This window comes from Leopardus geoffroyi, chromosome A1 (assembly GCF_018350155.1).
Source record: "Leopardus geoffroyi isolate Oge1 chromosome A1, O.geoffroyi_Oge1_pat1.0, whole genome shotgun sequence".
Taxonomy (NCBI): domain Eukaryota; kingdom Metazoa; phylum Chordata; class Mammalia; order Carnivora; family Felidae; genus Leopardus; species Leopardus geoffroyi.
In genome coordinates this window covers 66902246-66921732 of record NC_059326.1, presented here as the reverse complement: position 1 = coordinate 66921732, position 19487 = coordinate 66902246, and the positions used below count along the sequence as shown (strand labels likewise).

The following is a 19487-nucleotide window of genomic DNA, read 5'->3' as shown; positions in this document are numbered from 1 at the left end:
AACTTGCTTCTTATGAGAAGATGTGAGTTATAAGTGCAAAACGCTGGAAAACTTTGAAGGGAAACTGTATTATCGTTAGAGAGGCAGTACAGAGAAGGAAACCAGGGGCATTGTTGCAGGCATCCAGCCCCAGTGGCTGTAATTATATAACAAGCTGTGATAATTTTTAAAAATGCAAATAGTCTTCTCTGGGTGTTGGGAGAAAAGTCCTCTTGTACATTTAATTAAATTAATACCTCTAGCCAAATAACAAAGATACCCAATCACAAAAATTTAAAGTCATATACAACCTACATTCTCTGAATTTATCGTCTTGTGATGTCGAAATGCATCTTGTCGTCAGTGTAGTTCTGAAAAATACCCTGCATTGAAAGTGTTATTCCATTTTTGCAATGAGGAGATTTACAATGCTTCACGTTAGACAACATATTATGGATGCATCATTTGAATTTGAATTCCCTTGATCCTGCTGTGGGAATAGATTTACAATAGATGGTGGCTATCTACCATCTACACCAACGATATGCAATGTATAGCCTACTTCTGCTTCCACTGGGTAGAGCCTGCGTGTGTTTGGAGAATTTGGTAATTATGCACAGCTAATTAATTTATCCTCCCTTTATTCATATGGGGACACAAATAAAAAGACGTGAAGAGAAAGAGTGACGGGCGGCCTTGGCTATCTGATAATAGACTATTACACAGCATTTACTTCTCCGAATTAGAGAGCAGGCACAACAAAAAAGTGATAGTGTCATGCCTCATTCAATCATTCCTTAACTTCGGGTGATGTACAGTCTTTAATCCCTAATGCACATAACTTTATTTTTTTTCGCAGGCATTTCTGATAGGCACAACCCTCTGGTAGCAGAAAGAGATCGCTAGGCTAGGCTCGTACTCAGAAGTGAAGAGTGCAAAATAACTGGAAAGAAGGTGAGTGAGTGCCAGGGCTGGCTGTGAATTCCAGTTTGTTGACTCCCTGATCCTCATCCCTCAGGAACATCCCCTTCTCCCAAGGGGCAGGTGGTTAAGATTGGAAAATTTTAATAAATTAACATTTTAACCCTCGCGTGGCCACAGGCATGTCTGCCTGCTCTTGTAAGCGTGTATTTACCGGGTGAAGCATCTGGGGAGGCATCCATGCTGGTGGATACTGACCAAGGACTGTTGCCGAGTTTCAGATTTGAAGCACAGACGAAAGAAATCCCCTCCTTTATATGAATCTGCAATGAGAATTGCACATCTCGGTTTTACCGCTTGCTTTAGATATGCCATATGCTGTGGTATTTTGTAAATCGCTCTAAAGAAAGGTGACATTAGATCCACACAATAAATGACTATCGTCGAATCCCTGTGAATCTATATAGCTGTGCTGGAATGAGCTTAAAATTTTTGCTTAGAGTCTTTTTAAAAAATCACAAAAAGATGTATCAAGCAGATTAACAGTTTGGACTGGTTCTTTTACACAGAGTTTTAGTACCATTTTGACAATTTATTCAGTATTCAGGAAAATCCATAAACTTGAATATAAACTACATACAGTCCTGTCTTCATTACAACAAACTCATCCAATTTTTTGATAACTTGTATTGTGTCCTTTAAAATTTTTTTATCAATACTTAACCATGCTGATTCTTATAGCCATGGAATATGGCTGATACATACCCATTGACATGGAAAGTAGTCAAAGTGCTATTTGAACTTTTTTCCCCTATCTCTTGACTACCTCTATAATCCAACTGAAACCTAGGTTTTCTAAGGATACAAAAGCTTTCCTCTACCCCTCTACCTGCAGTCACCATTGGAAGTTTATTGAGCTTTAGAGCACACAAAGAGAGTGAGAAAATCCAAACCAATCTCTTTCCTTTCACTTTCTAAATCCTGACATGGTCCATCACCTTTTCAAAATAGTGAGCTGGCCTTCCCCAAAAAGGAGAAAGGAAACACAATCTAATGGAAAACAATAGCAGAAGGATAATCTAATCTTTAAATAAGGAGACATGTTTCTGAAAGCTTAAGTAGAGTGAGTTCCACGCTGATGTCACCTTCTCCTGAAAAATGCCAGCTCTCCAGGAGGTGAAGAGGGAAATATTAATGCCATTAATCCATTGTCCCCAAATTCCCCCTAAATAGATGGGATTTGAGGGAAGGCTCTGGGTCACAAGTGGAAGTATTCACGGAAAACAAATGGTTTGCCCCTGATTGGCGTTTGGTTCGTGCAACCATTAACGAGCTAGTCCTGGGAAACCTGAATGTTCCAACGAAACATACACACACGAACGAGTAGCTATTCCGCTATTCCTTCCCGTAGGTGACCCAAGCCTTCCTTCTGATGTTAGCTTCTTATGACCCGGAGAAGAAAGAAAGCGTGCTTGTCACAAACGCTGGTAAGGAAAGTCCATTCTGGGGGCACTGCTGGGTTGACTGAGGTCTCCTGTGCATTCGGTGTTAAGGCAGCAAACTCCAAAATGGGTGTCTTCAATGGACAGTGTCTTTACGGGACCCGGCATGACAACGCCAAATATCCTCATGATTTTTTTTTCACCGTATAAATCAGAGATCTTTTGATTTATCTTTGAAGCCTGTACGCCCTAGGGGCATTAGGCACAATCTTGTCAGCAGGAACCGAGAAAATAAAGCTACCCATGATGCAAAAGGGGGTGGTGACAATTTCTGTCGAGTGAAGGGGAGGAAGAGGCAGTGAGCTTCATAAAACCCGCTTGGGGACCCAGGTGGCCTATTCATTGCTCTGTCTCCAGTCTCTAGCACAGTGCCTGCCACGTGGTAGACATGAATTACCTGCCCGATGGATGAATATACGGGAAGAGCAAAAGTTCGACAACTGCCAGATTTGGTTTTAAGTACCGTTAGTGACCCAGACCTGGAATGCGTAAGTTATCGTCAAAGGCCAGTATTCGCAGGGCTGGGCGCTCCCTAGCTGTACTCTGTCTGCCTGTTTGTTGCTCCACTAAGTCACTTGGACGATAGAAGTGGTGGCCTAGCAAGTGAAATAGCTTGTGCGAAGGCAGCTTACACAGCCCCTACTGCTCAGATACTCAGTGAAGGACAACCCATCACCTTCCAGACACTCTTGGTTCCAGCTGCTAGCCCACCCACGTGTGTGCGAGCTCCACCTCCTCACCACATCGTTCTGCCGTCACACTTCAGATTTGTCCCTCCCTCTCCCCTTTCAGAAGATGAGCTCCTTGAAGACAAGAACCAAGTCGTACCTTGGTTTCCTCTCTCCCTGGCACAGCGAGTCCTCCCTATGTGTCTACTGAAGGAATTAAAACAAGGCTGTGGGGCATGCTGGCAAAATCGTATTTTGAGATCTTCCTGGTTAAACAAAATAACTATAAAGATCATCCCGTAGAGAGTTTAAGTCTGAATTCTGCCTCCGCCTCACGGTCCTCTGGGGAAGGTGCTTAGTAACCAGGGCCCCTTTAGGTCATCTGTGTAGCAGACAACGTGGTTCTAGGTAGCTTGCAGCTTTAGAATTCTACGAGTTCAAGCTACTTCTCGTAAAAAAAATTTAGCCCCTGACTAGATTTGTTCACAAACTGAACCTGTTTGGAGGCCGCAGTAACTACAGGTGAAAGTGGAATTTTCTAAATCACCTCTCCCACCTCATTCCGTGTAGAGAAGACTTGGAATAAAAGAAAAGCTTTCTTTGGAAAGAAATCATGACCAATCATGATTTGTCATGATTTCTTCCATCCCTGCAGGAAAGCCACAGGAAAAACAGGTTTTCTCTATAGAAACACGACTACAACATACACCTTCAGGAATGGCCTCACGTTTAAGTGCCTGTGAATAAATCAATTCCTTTGATTTTGCTCTAACCAAGACCCTCCCACAGCCATGAGGCCTGTCTTCTTTCAGCCAGAGAAAACTCACAGCTTAAAGGCAGACAGAAGCCCATTCTACTGTTCCCGGCTGTAAGTTTTGTGGTGGCCGGCCTCCAACATGGCCTGCAGTAATCCCTCCCCGCTGGTCTTCATGTCTTTGTGTCAGCCTCTCCCACTGTCCCACACTGTACAGAATTGTCTGTGTGATCAACAGAATACAGAGAAGCTATGATATGCCACTTCCCAAACTCAGTTATAAAAGACTATGGCTTCAGACCTGGGCTCATATTCTCTCTCTCTCTTGTCCCTTGCCCTAGCGGAGGCCAGTTGCCATGGGATGAAGAGATTCAGGCAAACAGTGGAGAGGCCCATGATAAGGCAGAAAACTGAAATCCCTGCTAACAGCTGGTGAGGACCTGGGGCCCACCTATTAGTGGCCCCCATGAGTGGGTTTGGAAGTAGACATTTTCCCAGTCAAGCCTTCAGATAAAACAGCAGCCCTTCTCAACAGCTTGACTACAACACTCCTTCCCAGTGAGCTGCTCCCAGATTTCTGCCCACAGAAGCTGTGAGATCATATATATTTGTTATTTTAAGCTGCTCTGTTTTGGTGTCATTTGTCACGCAGTAAAACCAGTTCTCAAAATACAGATATCAAGAAGCTGACTTCAGCCTCATGAAATATAGGTTGTACATCTTCAGGAATCCTTTTTGTTTTTAATGAACCTTTTCTGCCTGCCTTAGTAGATGTGAGGGCCAACGTTTCTAAGCTGTGAAATCTATATTAATGATATCCTAAGATGTGGCAGTGGCCCTGTCTTGTTTTTAAAGTTTGGGGCAAAATGTCTTCTGGATACTATTATGCCTCTAATATTTCAGTTTGCGGACTGCTTTTCTGGGACCTATATTTGCAAAATATCAGAGGTTTGATCTGGATCAATAAATATTTCTCTGGTCATAATTTTAAAACTTAGGCATGTATCAAAAAATTCTACATGTATCCAGTACACTTATAGTTTGCGCGAGAACAGAAGAAACCGTAAGATATCCGTGACCACCAGTTCATTTTGTACCACATTTTGAAAATCAGGGTAATGGACACATATGGGACCAGAGGAGATGCTAAAAGCAAGATGTGATTACAAGTGCCATCCTTGATTTTATCCAGGAGACTACTTTTCCTTTTAAATTCTCCCCCACATTACAACATGGTAAATATTTATGAGCAGAAGCACGCAACTGGTTTGGGGTTCCGATAGAACAACTATAATACATCCGTCCAGAGTAGAGAACTAGAAATAAATTCTAGTTCGAATAGAAGCTATTTCCCGTATCAGCTTAACCTGAATATTCAACAATAGCTGTGAATTTATGACAACACGAATAACGACTGTTTACTGACAACCTATGTGATGTACACACACATTTGCACATCTAATCCAGACCTTCCTTTAGACCAAATTTGAGTAAGAGGTATTCTTCTCCCATTGTCTTGAGGCTGAGGGGATTTAAATAGTTTGCCCAGGCCATGCAGCGCGTGCTAATGGACAGAGGACGCAAAGCCAGGCGTTTCAGGGTCCAAGGTTCATGTTCTTAGTACGATGCTGTATTGCCTTCCTATATCAGTTTATTTAATTTTAGTAACGACAATGTGGTAGCAAGTGTTGAATTCTTTAGTATAGATGTATAGCAAATCCATAACCACCACTAACAACAAAAAACCCTCATGTTCCAGAAGATTATCTATTACATTCAAGGTGAGAAAAGGAGCACCTACTTACTGAGAAGATGCTCAGAAGAGACCAGGGAAAGGGTGATGGTTCCTAGCTTCTGAACCCTCCTCCCCGCACGACAGAGGAGAAGGATGCTTTATGGACACACTTTCCTCACGTGCCTGCATTCTGTTGCCACCTCCCGAGTTTCAGAGCTGGCCCTTTGTCTCAGAGTACCACTTCCCTTGCAGTTTTCCTATTGAGGGTAAATATGATTTTCATACATTTCTGAGTCTTCAGTGCCAACCTTTAAAAAAATCTATACACATATAATTAGATTTTTTTTTCCAGGGGAGAAGGCCATATATGTTATTCATCTTCCCCTGGAGTCTGAGCTCTAGTCTTTTGGTTTTCTAGTTAGGATTCAAATCAGGCAGCTTCGTCAGAGAATTTCCGGGCGACAGGGGCCCTGGCGCTGGGCAGTGTTTGTTGGTCGGACTTTGAGGGGAATGGGTGGAAAGGAAGACGGCAAAGCTGACTAATACTCCTGATTACGGAGGATGCATGTTAACGTCTCGGGACTCCGCTGTGTCTGTGGCCGTGCTGCCCTGCTTTGCATCACCACTGAAATGCAGAGAGAAGCGATCCAGCTCATGGCTCCTTCCAAAAACGAAGTTCCTGACCATTTATTAAAGTACATCCTAAATAGGGGCACCTATGACTCATCAGCTTTAATAACAACAGCTTGTCTTGTAAAAATCGTAGAAAAACGGACACATAGGTAGTCAGTGCTTTGGGTGTTTTGTGTCACCATGTGTGTGTGTGTGTGTGTGTGTGTGCACGTGCTCACCTGCTGTTGTTTAGAAAGTACTGCAAATTCACTGCATAAATAATGTGCTTCTCAAGTGTTTCTTTTTCCTTCATATTACAGTGAACTGCCCCATTTTGAGGATGATTTGCTACGATATTACTGCCACTGCAGTGTGTAAATATCACTGGCAGATTGAGAGCAGAAATATTTTTCAAATAACTGTGCCCGGATCCTGTCTCTATAAGGTAACTATCTCAGACTTCTTAGGTTCACTTCCTTTATTTCCTAAATTCTTATTTTTTTTTTGTTGTTGCTTTCGCCTCTTAAGCTAGATGTTTCTTCATAACTTCATGCCACTATCTTCATGTTAAAGATAGAGAAAGGTATAAAACATTAACCTTTTATTCAAGATTATCCCATAGCATAGATTTGTACTGTCCTGATTGATAAGCTGTGTACCTGGACAAAACGCAGTCTATATCTGCTTTATCCGCCACTGCTCCAAGATAAAAGTGGTCCCAGGGTAATCATCACCAACAATCTCTAAGAAAAAACGTATATTATCTTGATTCAGGTAACTTTTACAATAGCCACAACATTAAAATAGAAAAGTTAAATCAATGACTTATAAGTAGATTAAGTGGGTATTAGAATACACCTTTGGTAATTTCTGGTTTTGTAAGGAGATTTTGTTTCCATTTGCCTTGTTTTGGAGAGCTTTAGACAAAGTGTACCTATTTGATTTAGTTATTAGAACAGCTGATGCAATTTAAAACACATTAAAGTACAGTTTTGATTTATTTTTTGGTTGCCGTGATCACGTTGTAAAATCTCTCTCCTATGTTTTAGGATACTAATATTCTACTCTCCTTATAGAAATTTATAGCTTACATTAATGAATTAATAGGTAATGAATATAGTTTCAACCACAGGTCCCCAGACACTGTTGAAAGTGCATCCTAGTAATTAAGGAAATCTGAGTGGGTACCCCCAACTATGCATGTTTATTTATAAAGTATACACATGTACTGCTTCAGGCAATCAATATCGCTAGGGCTTAGTTTCCTTTTTATGTTTTAGGTTAAGAAATATCAGTTATATTTCTCTTCCTATCACCCCAAAGGATTATTTTCAGCATATGCCATTTTGAGGATGACTAACATGAAGCATTATAGAGTTGCTACTTTCAAGTGGAGATTTTTCCCCCTTTATTTAACATTTTCTTTACTATTCATGTACTTATGTTACATATATAGTGTTTTAACTGTGATTTCTGGTGTTAATGTAGTTTTATTGCAATGTAAATGCAAACGAGGACCCCAGCGTTAAGACCAAAGTGTAATCCAGTCCTATGATCTGAAGCACAGTGATGCAGCTCGTATCATCAGAATGTTTATTTCTATAAGGTTGGTGTTATGGGAGAAGGATGATAGCATCAGTATGGTCAACTATCTGAAAGTCTATGAGAAAGAGGCTCCTGTGTGTTCTGTCTCTTTCCAGAAAGACTATTTAGAACCTAGTGGAAGTTACTGGGAGGCAAATTTTGCTCACTGGACGTTTTAATGGGTTGATCTATTGGCAATACAGGCTGCCCTATGGCAGACCGCTGACCTCTGATGAAATGAATTCCCCATCTCAGGGACCATTTAAGTAAGGGTTGGAGCTGTTGGAAAGATGTAGAGGGATTCCTGCATAACAGGGAAGTCACATGATAGTCTATGAAGTGCCTTTCAATTCTTGAGTACTGTGATTTTATAATAATCAGAGAACAATTATTCTGAAGGCTTTGGAATCCCTTTGCCACAAAGAGACACATTGACAGTGCTCCAAAGTGTGAAGGTTACACAGGACGCAGAGGATGAAGGGAGGTCCAACTCTAGAACTACAAGAAGAAATCCAACTTCAGTGGGACACAGGGATAGTTGGGAGCATCAGTCATGAAGCATTATATGATGTGAGTTTGGGAAGTCTCTTTCCTTAGAGATCTTACAGAGGGAATAAAAAATTATCCCTCTGGGAAGATCTGAACTTAACTAAGTCAAGGGGAAGCTGATCTTACAAAGTCCCTTTGGTTTACTCTGTTTTTATGGGTTATTATGACCATCTGCTATGGCTAATCAACTAAAACCTCGAAAGGAAAAAGAGAAGAAAATTTCCATTAAAGAACAGAGGAGAAAGTGTCATTTTAATGCTTTTCCTTTGACTTGATTCCTTCGGTTATGAGAAATTTACTATGAGTCAGCGGGCAGAAGCAGACGAATCATGCGTTATCTTTTTAAGAAATAATGAAATATGATGTTGTGTCATTTCTCACAGATCCAGAACTAAAGGCTGTGTGTTGGTTTCTGGTCTCTGAAGTATCTTATGAAAAATAAACCCACTGGAAAATAAAGATGAAAGTTCCATCACAGAGGCATGAGAACCCGGAGTCTTTCCGGGTGATAAACAGGACAGCATCCCAGTGAAATAGTTACACTTATTGAGAGTTTCTGGGAGCAGAAATCAATGCTGTTGCTTACAGGGCAGGTGCAGTGCAAATAAAGCCCCTCAGTTCTGTCCCGGGCTCAGAAAGGCATGAGATCATGCAGTTCACACAGGCTGCCAGAAAGCTGCCAGCTCGACCCATCTGGAGGCCACTGTCACGATAAAGTCCCCAAAGGAGCGGGTGCCTGGCTCTTCTGCCTTGCCTACTCTGCTCACAACTTCCTTCCTCAGCACAGGCCGGGGAAGAGCAGACATCCTCTTTTTCAGGGCCACTGGCTGTTTCAAGACTCGGATAATGGGGAAAGTGCCAGTTGTACCAACTGGACAGTCATTGTTAACTGTTGTCATGTTCTAATGATTTGTAGTCAAAGTTGGGGTAACTTGATCCACAAATGAAAACCTGTATGTCTAATGTGCGCCGATGAAGAGGGCAAGCTAAGTCAAGACTTTGCACCCAATTATGACTTAAATACTAAGGACAAGCCAAGTAATGACTTAAATCGTGGGTTCTTTAACATGTTGCCTGGAATATTTTGTTAATCCTTAATTTGCTACAAACCACGAATATTGCCTTAATTTGTGCATGTATTTGGTTTCTGATTGTATTTATTTACTTTTTAATTTTTTTTTAACGTTTATTCATTTTAGAGAGACAGAAAGTGAGCAGGGAGGGGCGCCTGGGTGGCGCAGTCGGTTAAGCGTCCGACTTCAGCCAGGTCACGATCTCGCGGTCCGTGAGTTCGAGCCCCGCGTCGGGCTCTGGGCTGATGGCTCAGAGCCTAGAGCCTGTTTCCGATTCTGTGTCTCCCTCTCTCTCTGCCCCTCCCCCGTTCATGCTCTGTCTCTCTCTGTCCCAAAAATAAATAAACGTTGAAAAAAAAAAAAAAAAAAGAAAGTGAGCAGGGGAGAAGCAGAGAGAGAGAGAAAGAGAGACAGAGAGAGAGGGAGAGAGGGAGACACAGAACCCCAAGCTGACTCCAGGCTCTGAGCTATCAGCACAGAGCCTGATGTGGGGCTCGAACTCACCAGCCGTGAGATCATGACCTGAGCTGAAGTTGGACGTTTAAGTGACTGAGCTACCCAGGCGCCCCTGGTTTCTGATTGTATTTAAAATAAATCCCTTATGTTATGTGAATATAATTATATTAAATTAGTCGATTTCAAAGTTTCTGAGGTAGAGCTGATTTTGATTTAGAGTTTTAGTGGGCTCTCACATTGCAATGAGAACAAACATAGAAAAAGTAATAGTCAAGTCCATGATTTGTCTTATCCATAACTTTGAACATTTTAAAATTCTGGGCTTACTGGTGTGCTTTTAAAGTCTAATCGAGCCGGACAAGTTTTTGCCAGTTATTGAGAGATTGTAATGTCTTAAGCAAGAACTGAGCTGAACTTGACCTTTGTATAGCCTTGAAGAAATACTTGAGGCAAACCAGATGAATCGGGCCAGGGGACCCAGAGTCGGACAAGTATAGTGAAATGTAGTCGTGCCAACCAAACTCATGACAGACTGATGTATAAACCAGAAGTAATGAGGCTAGAGGTTCAGAGGAAGGGCTGCATTCGTGCCCCTGGGTCACACTCGATCATCTCTCAGCCTCCTTGGACAAGACCATTGTCTCCTGACTCTTCTGTGTTCACTCTCAAAGAGTAGGCTTATGTCCAATTTCTGGGGACATCTTATCTCTTTTAGATAATGAGTGATTTTTATTAACAGTGATGCATCTAGTGTGAGCATTATCCAAAGAGAAAATCATCACTAGTCATTTTTCAAAATAGATAAATTTTTCATATTATAAAATCCACCCATCGTAAGTATACAGTCAATGATTTTGGGTAAAGCAGGGTTGTGCAAACATCACTACAAACCACTTGTAGAATATTTCCATCTCTCCATGAAGATAACCTTGGGTGTTTGCTCCTGCTCCCATGCCTACTCCCCCAAGTCCCAGGCAACCACTGATCTATATTTTCTTGATGGATTTTCCTTTTGGGGAAATTTCATACAATGGTAACCAATACATATGCAGTTTTTCACGTTTGGTTTCTTTTACTTAGTATAATGTTTTTGATGTTCATCAGTGTGGTAGCATGTATTAGTACTATTTCCTTTTTATTGCTGAATGATACTTCATTGCAAGACTGTGTCACATTCACCACCGATATTTATGTGGTTTCCACTTTTTTTTATGTTGCTATAAGCATTCCTACACAAGTCTTTGTAGGGACACGTGTTTTCACTTCTGTCGGGAAGATACCTGAAGGTGGAATTGTTAGGTCATATGACAAATTTATGTGTAACTCTCATTGAGATTGTCAAACTGCTTTCCAAAGTGGCTGTGTACTATCTTACATTTTCACGAGCAATGTATAAGCATTCCAGTTTCTCACCATCCTCACCAAAACCCGAATGCCCTTCGGGGTACAGCCGTGCTAGCTCTCAGAGTCATTTAATGTGCACTAGCTCATCTAACATGAGGGCTGACGGGGCTCAGGGGCCATAAACACCACGCCCAGGGCCACCCGGATGGCAGACAGTGCTCAGTGCTCAGCCTACTCCGTTGCATTTTGGCCAGTTTAAGAAAGCATAAGTGGAGGGGTGCCTGGGTGGCGCAGTCGGTTAAGCGTCCGACTTCAGCCAGGTCACGATCTCGCGGTCCGTGAGTTCGAGCCCCGCGTCAGGCTCTGGGCTGATGGCTCAGAGCCTGGAGCCTGTTTCCGATTCTGTGTCTCCCTCTCTCTCTGCCCCTCCCCCGTTCATGCTGTGTCTCTCTCTGTCCCCAAAAAAATAAATAAACGTTGAAAAAAAAAATTAAAAAAAAAAAAAAGAAAGCATAAGTGGAGTCATAAGGTTTCCAAGGGAAGAGAGTAAAGGGAAAAGGCTCATCCTGAGCAACCAGCCTACCTGCCTTGAGAATTTCTCCTCTCTCACTTCAACACCTCGTAGTCCCCCTGATTCTAAACCCGGGCCTGGACCCCTCCCTCTTCTTTGCCCCACTAACTGGCCGAAGCGGGTTGATTCCTCTTCTGTGAAGCCTTGTGCATCTTTTTCTGTCTGTATCTACAGACAGATCCTGCTGTCTGGATGCCCTCATTAGAATCGTCTCTCTACCTCCAGTCCCCTGCCCACTCTGATCCCAGGCTGTTCCACTCTCTCCATGGGATGAAGGCGTCGTCTGCGACTGGCACGCAGGCTGGCTGCCACCTCTTCAGGCTCATGGTCCCTCTCCCTGCCCAAGCATCCTCTGCTCCCAACAAAAATGTCTCCAAACATTGACAAATATCCCTGCTGGGTGTGGGTCTCAGAATCTCCCCTGGTTCAGAACCACTGCTTAGCTAGCGGTTAACGTGTCCCACTGCAGAATTTGTGACACCGGATTAGCATAATCTCCTCAAGCCCTGGGCCTGGCTTGTAGCAAATGCTCGGAAAGTTTGGATTCGTGCTTGCAGAGAAGTGAAGACTGAGAACTTTAGACTCAGGCCGGGCTTCTGTCTCTTGTCTTGCACTGCCCTGTGTGGGAGGCTGGGAAGTTATCTGATCTCCCCGAGCCCTGCTTTCTTCATTGTAAATGGGGTGATCATGCTATTAGGCTTATGGTTCAGATTACATGACGTCGTTATTTGTAAAGACCTTATCCAGTTTGGGGTGGAGAGAAAACATTAACAAACGGTCCTGTAAACTATATTCTCCGCCTGCTTGACAGCAGAGGCCCCATGTCATTCCTTTTCCGTTAATGGGGCCGGGCACACTGCCCCACACAGAACACTTGTTCAGTGTACCTTTTCGGATGGGGCTACAGTGATATGTAAAGATGTTTGTACACAGGGTTTTCAGGATGCAGAGAGGAGTCAGGCGAACAGAAATAGGGAAGGTGAAGAAATGGATGGGGAGAAAACTGCCAGCAGATGGCCTCTTCCTGCTTTATCTTCCTTGCTCTGGCTTTTCTCTCATTATCTGATCCCTGTGTGACTCTAAGCAACTTCTGGAGAGAAGGAAAATAGAAACCAGCAGCTGAACTAGATGCAGAACAAGCTGGGTGATACAAGGTGCCTTTTACTCAAAGTCAAGTGTGTATATGTTTTCCTTTCCCTAGGAGATCACAGCCTGCCTGAGCGGGGGGGAGGGGCTTGTTTAGGTAAATCTCCCTTTTCCAAAACCCTAGTTCTGGACAAAGATGATCAGGAGATGAATAAACGCATGTCGGATGTTGAGAAACCCACCATTGAGTAGACCATGTATTTCACGGAGCTTTTTGGTTTGTGTTAAGTTACCGGCAATGCTTTGTGGCACACTTTGGTCACACATCTATTGTACTTACGGTTGGCAACAGGACTGGCTAGAGACAGAGTCAGAATTTGGGGCTTTGTGACAGCTAACCGGGTCAGCTCCCACAGAACTAGCTTTTGCTAGTTACTTTTTACTGGTAATAAAAGAATCCTGTTCACTGACATCAGTGCTAACAGACCAACTTAATGGGCAACAGTAAAACCAGAGTACAAATAAGAAAACTAAATGGAGACCCACCGAAAGGTGGAGGTGGGGAAGAAGGAAGCAATTGATGTTTTAAGATAATTTTTCTCAAAGTGTGGTCTTTAGACAACCTGCCTGAGAATCACCTGAGGAGGACAGTGTGCTTTTTAAAAAATACAGGTTCCCGGGCGCACATGAGACCTATGGGATTAGAATTTGTTGGGAAAGACTTCTTCACTCTTTTTTTTGAAAATTACTTTTTAATGTTTATTTATTTTTGAGAGAGAGAGAGAGAGAGACAGAGCACGAGTTGGGCAGGGTCAGAGGGAGAGGGAGATACAGAATCTGAAGCAGGTTCCAGGCTCTGAGCTGTCAGCACAGAACCAGACGTGGGGCTCGAACTCACAAACTGTGAGATCATGACCTGAGCCAGAGTCGAACACTTAACTGACTGAGCCACCCAGGTGCCCCTCCATTCTTTTTTTTTTTTTTTTAAATTCACACTAAAATTTGAGAAACATTGCTCCAAAGAAAAGACAATTTAATGTACAGAGTCAGTTTCTACCAACAGCCTTATTCTTCTTGCTTGATGACACTGGGTGGATTCACTGCTCTCAGAGTATTTCATAAGGTCTTAGGAGACAGGACAGTGGTGTTAGACAAAGAGCTGTGGTTTGCACTTAGACCTGGGAACTGGTCCTGTCAGTCTGCCTTGGGCCAATCCAGCCTCTTTGGTCTGCAGACTCCTCACCTGCCAATGGAGGCCATCCAGATGTTCCCCGATGGCCCCAGGGTTCAGTGAGGCTGTGGTCTTCAAAGCCCTCTCTGTTGTTTTATAAACATTAGAATAGCAGCTGTTTATATCGCACGACTCGAGGTCAGGTACTGTGCTGAACACTTTACATACACTAACTCATTTAATCCCTCTCCACAACCCTATGAGGCAGGCTAACCCCAGTGTACGGATAGTAAAAGTGAGGTGCAGAGAGGGTTAGGCAACTGTTCAAGATTAAACAGCTAAATGAAGAACCGAAAAGTTTATTTTACACGGAAAATTATTATTTCTTTTTTAAAATTTTTTGGGTTTTTTTTATTAAAAAAAATTTGTTTAATTTTAATTGAAAATTTTTTTTTACTGTTTATTTATTTTTGAGAGACAAGAGTGCTAGTGGGTGAGGGGCAGAGAGGGAGGGAGACACAGAATCTGAAGCAGGCTCCAGGCTCTGAGCGGTCAGAACAGAGCCCTACACGGGGCTCGAACTCACAAGCGGTGAGATCATGACCTGGCTGAAGTCAGACACTTAACCGACTGAGCCACCCAGGCGCTCCCTTTTTTTTTTTTCTTAATTTTTTTTTAATGTTTATTTATTTTTGAGAGACATAATGCAGGAAAATTATTTCTATACTCAAAAAATTTTTTTCTCTATTCAAAATCGTAGAACAGGGAATCAGGAGAACTGAAATCTAACCAGAGCTGCTGTTACTACTTATATGACTATGCTGGTCACTAAACTCCCTGGCTCTCATTTCTTGTTCAGTGAAATGACATTCCAGAACATTCTAGGGTCCCTTCTAAAATCTTTCTATATTTTCAGCACCAATCTTCCTCACTCTATTTGGTATACCTATTATGTTAAAACAAACAAACAAAAACTCAGTATGCACCAAAGGACGATTATCATTACAGATTTGCTTCAGAATTAAAGTACTTTAAATTCCTACTTTAAAATGTCCATATAAGTTAACTTCCTTTAAACAGAGACATAAATGTTTTAAAGGTAGGTATTCTATTTCCAAGGGTTTATTTAATAAATTATTTAAATTTATTTTTCTTCATGTACCTGGTGAAAAATGAGGGTGCCCTGCCCTGGACACCTCATGTACCAAAAAGAAGCTTCCAGAAATGGCGAAGAGCTCCACTAATCCAGCTGCAGTTAGTTCTTCCTGTTTTAAAATGAGGCGAGAGCTTATACAGCTATTCATATCGCTGTGAAAATTTCATCTGTTTTTACAGATGAGTTTTCCCAATGGGTGATATAGAATCCTATAAGTAAGCACACCCCAAATGTTTCCTTTTCATAATTATCTAAAGCACAGACGAGTCTTGAAAAGACAATTGTATAGCTTCTTGTGTTGCTTCATGGGCTTTAAGTGCCCACAAAGAGGATTCCTTATGCTTTAATTTCTCTTTATTTTTCTGACTGCAAAGACCCTTGGGGTAAGTGCCAGCCCCACAATCCCGCCGTTATATGGTGACTGTCAGCCTGCTCCAATGATGCTTCCTGTTCACTAGGCCCCCTTTCATCTGACCACAATGTCCTGGCTTTGTGGCAATTCTTAGTCAACGCCCATCTCTTCACTAGCCTGTGAATGGTATTAAATGGTGTTTATGCTAGCTATTGTGGCCTTTTGTGGGGTTTGTCTAATTCACAGAGAAAAGTCTGCTTTTGTGCTCCAAGACCAGCTACGTCATGGCACGCCATGTGCCTTCTGATGGGACCCAGTCCTGCTGAGTGATAACATTGCAGGCCTGAGCTCCTTTGCAACACAATCCCGCATTCTTAGCGCAGTCAATACGCTCACAGGCAGACTGGTTTACTCTTTTTATTAAGAGGTAGGGGAAGATAAAGCACAAACAAATACCAGATCCTGAAACAAAACAGAAACGAGGGGTAAGTTCAACTGATTTGCAACTTACTCAGCCGGCCAAGAAGTGAGAAAGCAAGTGGAAAGGAAATCACAGATTTATTCTATTAGCAACCAGACGCGACAGGTGTACCCACCGTGGCAGCAAACACTTTGCGTTTCAGGAGTAAGATTGCATTATGGTTTCAAGGTATTGTTTAAAATGACACTTAATACCAGAGTCACTACTCCACCGGGCTTTTTCTAAAGTGCTCACAAAAGAGAAAGGATATAGTATTGATGATTACATTATCCTCTGGTTCAAGAGTCTTTGCAGGGCAGGTATGTTGCTATGTCTTGAAAGGGCTTTTGATGTAAGAAGATCATTACCGGGCTCGGTGGTAATTGATCCTCAGCAGCCCTGGCTTTTGGTGCCGTGGTTTATTTCATCCTGTTGCGCTGCGTAATCCGTTTTCCAGCTATCTACAATCTTTTTTATACTCCTAATGGTGGCTTACATTTTAGTTTATTATTTTTTTTCCTTTGAGAAGAGAAGTGCTTTTCCGACAAAAAGAGTCAGGTGCATAGAAAGGGAAAGACTTTACCGTTAGCTGATGGTACATATCTTTCGGTATAGAGAATGTGTTTCTGAATTGTGGGTCCGGCTTGTTTTCCTCATGTCTTTCCGCTCTCTGACATAAAAATCAACCCTACGTAAAACCAAACCCAGGCACAAAGAAGGAAAAAGAAACCAGGAGCCACAGCTTAAAAATGTCACAGAATCCAAGTTTTCTGGCAAAGAGAGTGCAAACCGTATCATTACACTGAAAAATATAACCCAAATGAGATGATTTTAATTCCTGTTTTACATTCTGAAAATGTTGTTATTTTCTCTAATGAGAAAACTAAAGGGGAAAGAGTAAAATTCCCCATCCCGTGTCCAGTCCAAAAAAATCAAGAGATCTGGAGGTTTCTTCCTAAGATGAGTCATGTCAACCCATGAAAACCCACGCCCTCTGGCTCAGGTGGCAAATACTTATTGTGCCTACTACGAATCTAGCATGGGGCTAGATGCCGTGGTAGGTTTCCAAGAAGACGGATTCGAAGTCTCCTGGGAGAAAGTAACATTCTAAAGAAACCCAGGATAATTAAGTCCTAGGGAGGCAGGGTGATGGCGAGCCCAGGTCTGGGGCCAGGGCAGCCAGCGGGAGGCAGAATACCAGGAACACAACTGTATGCAATTCATCCCTGTGTCTTCAGGCCTTTGCGCAGGGGATGACATATGACAGGTGCTAAGTAAGCATTGGCCTCATTTAGATAGGCCTGTGTTGGAAGGATTAAAAAAATACTTAAATAGGGAAGGGAGAGAGGGGTCCTTACAAGCGATGCCTGGAGACAGAAATGGACTTCCAGGGGTAGGACCTGAGGCTCGAGCAGGGCAGATGTGAGGAGTGCCTTTTCCTGAGAGCGGCTTTCTGGTTGGGAAAGGCAACGGCAATATGAGTAGTGGAGCACTGAGTCACAGACCAGGTAGCACATGAACAGATGGGTGAGGTCATCCCTCACTGGTGACCAGCCAAAACTGGCGTGAGGTGGTCGTTCATCTGAGTCAGGCACCTCGCTGACCAGAATGAGCAGAGGACAGGGGATGCCTCAGAAGGAAGTGAAGTAAGTCTTGGAAGCAGGGAGGGGTAGGCATTCAGACTCAGCAAAAACAGTTCGTACTTGAGGAAGTGGGTCTTCCTCCATTTATTCATACGTTTGTTTGTCATTTGCACAATACCTATACGTATCGTGTGGACCATTATATTTAGGCGAAACACTGAACGAGGGTCTCTAGAAGATTTCAGGAAAATTTGGGAATCATGTATAATGGCATGCTTTGGTCTCTATCCCGGAACTATTTCAATCTCCACAGCTGGGGCTACTCAGCCATCACATGAGGGCTTACCCCCCTTCGTGGCTGAAGGGACAGGACATCTGCGTCCACAGCATGACCTCAGCTGTGCTGCTGGTCTTTGACTCCTTCACTCCTTCGCTTATTCATTCATCATATACCTATTGAGCCACAAATATGTACCTGGCACGATTTGAAAAATCAGTGGAACATTGTTTTTAGCTCTGAGGGGCTCATGGTCTAGTGCAGCAGTCAGACATTAAGAATAATTAATACTAATAATTACTAATATAATCCTTATGTGGAAGGAGCTTTTAGAACACAGGGAAGGAGGTGCCTATCTCTGCATGGAGAGGCCTGGGAAGACTTCACACAGATGTGTGAGCCAGGTCTGGAAGAAGGACTGATAGAGCGCCATGGATAAAGGGGGGGGGGGGGAGGAGAATGTTCCAGGCAGAGGGGACAGCAGGTGTAATGAGAGGGCCATGTGTTCAGGAACTGCAGCTGTCTGGTGTGGCCAGGGTAGGATAGGGGATGACATTGGCAGAAATAGGCTGGGTCAAGAGCATGAGGGTCTTGGTTTCATTGAACTCTACTTTCAAAAGTTAGTTTCTTGCTTCTTGCCATGTGACCAAGCTCCACTTTTGATCTCTTCCTTAGTTCGTTTGTTTACTAACCCAATTCCCACCTCCCCCTCTGGAGAACCTACCTGTGGCCAAACCCCTCCTCACCTCAGATGCAGCTACTGCTTCCCTAAACCTCTGCCAGCCGTCTCCAATCACTTTCTCCTGACCCAGCTTTCCCAGGTGCAAGATCTTAGGTTCTCCAGAATGGAAGGAATTTTGAAAGAGCATTGGACCAGTGGTTTTTCATCTTTTCTCCCCCTGCCTTAGCAGACATGATGGATGTTCTCGTGCAAGACACACTTCCAAGGGTGCACTCATATCCTTGGCTGCAGCTTATATAAGAGAGCTTGAAACCAACCGTGTCCCTCTCTTTCCCATTCAGCCAATGCTTAATGGGATACTGGTAATTGAAGGTGACATTATTATAGGACTAACATTGAAGCTGCAAACCTGGTTCTGTTTAACATGTAACAAATGCCCTGTGACTGATTTTATATCCGATCTCAACCAGTGCTTGACCTCTCTTACGACACCCCTGGACCTCACTTGAATATTCTTGATGACGTAAATCTCACTCATCAGGCAATCATTCAATCTGTGGACAGCTCTAAATAGTAGAGAATTCTTTCTTAAACAGAGTAGATGTTTCCCTTTCTATGACTGCACTCAGTCTCACTCTCTGTGATTTCAAAGGATAAGTAAAATCATGCTTCCATATCATAGTCCTTTAAATATCTAAAGGTGATTACTCACTCTCCAGTAACATTTTTTTTTTTCTGGCTTAAATATCCCAATGACATGGTTTCCATTCTTGGAGGAACTGCATTTTGTCAACATATCTCTTAAAATATGACACTCAGAACTAAAACAGTTCTCTCAGCTCAGGCATACCAGCAAAACATACATCTGGGACTCTTACTGTTTTTATTCTGGGTGAAATATTTCTATTAATGCAATTCAAGATCTCATTAGCTCTTCTGGCAATTCTGTCTATTGGCCAGTATTGCAAGTTT

At 42.8% G+C, this 19487-nt stretch overlaps 1 long non-coding RNA gene across 3 annotated transcripts in view; it reads left to right on the top strand.

Annotated features, from left to right (window-relative positions):
• LOC123599300 overlaps positions 1 to 19487 on the top strand; it is a 64319-nt gene that overhangs the window by 40577 nt on the left and 4255 nt on the right. For 2 of the 3 annotated variants that reach the window (XR_006713092.1, XR_006713091.1), the window contains exons 6-9: positions 839 to 933; positions 2312 to 2387; positions 2760 to 4256; positions 6492 to 6616. This is a non-coding gene — a long non-coding RNA (uncharacterized LOC123599300). Of the gene's footprint in view, positions 1 to 838; positions 934 to 2311; positions 2388 to 2759; positions 4257 to 6491; positions 7778 to 8687; positions 9519 to 19487 lie in introns of those variants that run through there. The other variant, XR_006713093.1, reaches the window with a different exon arrangement.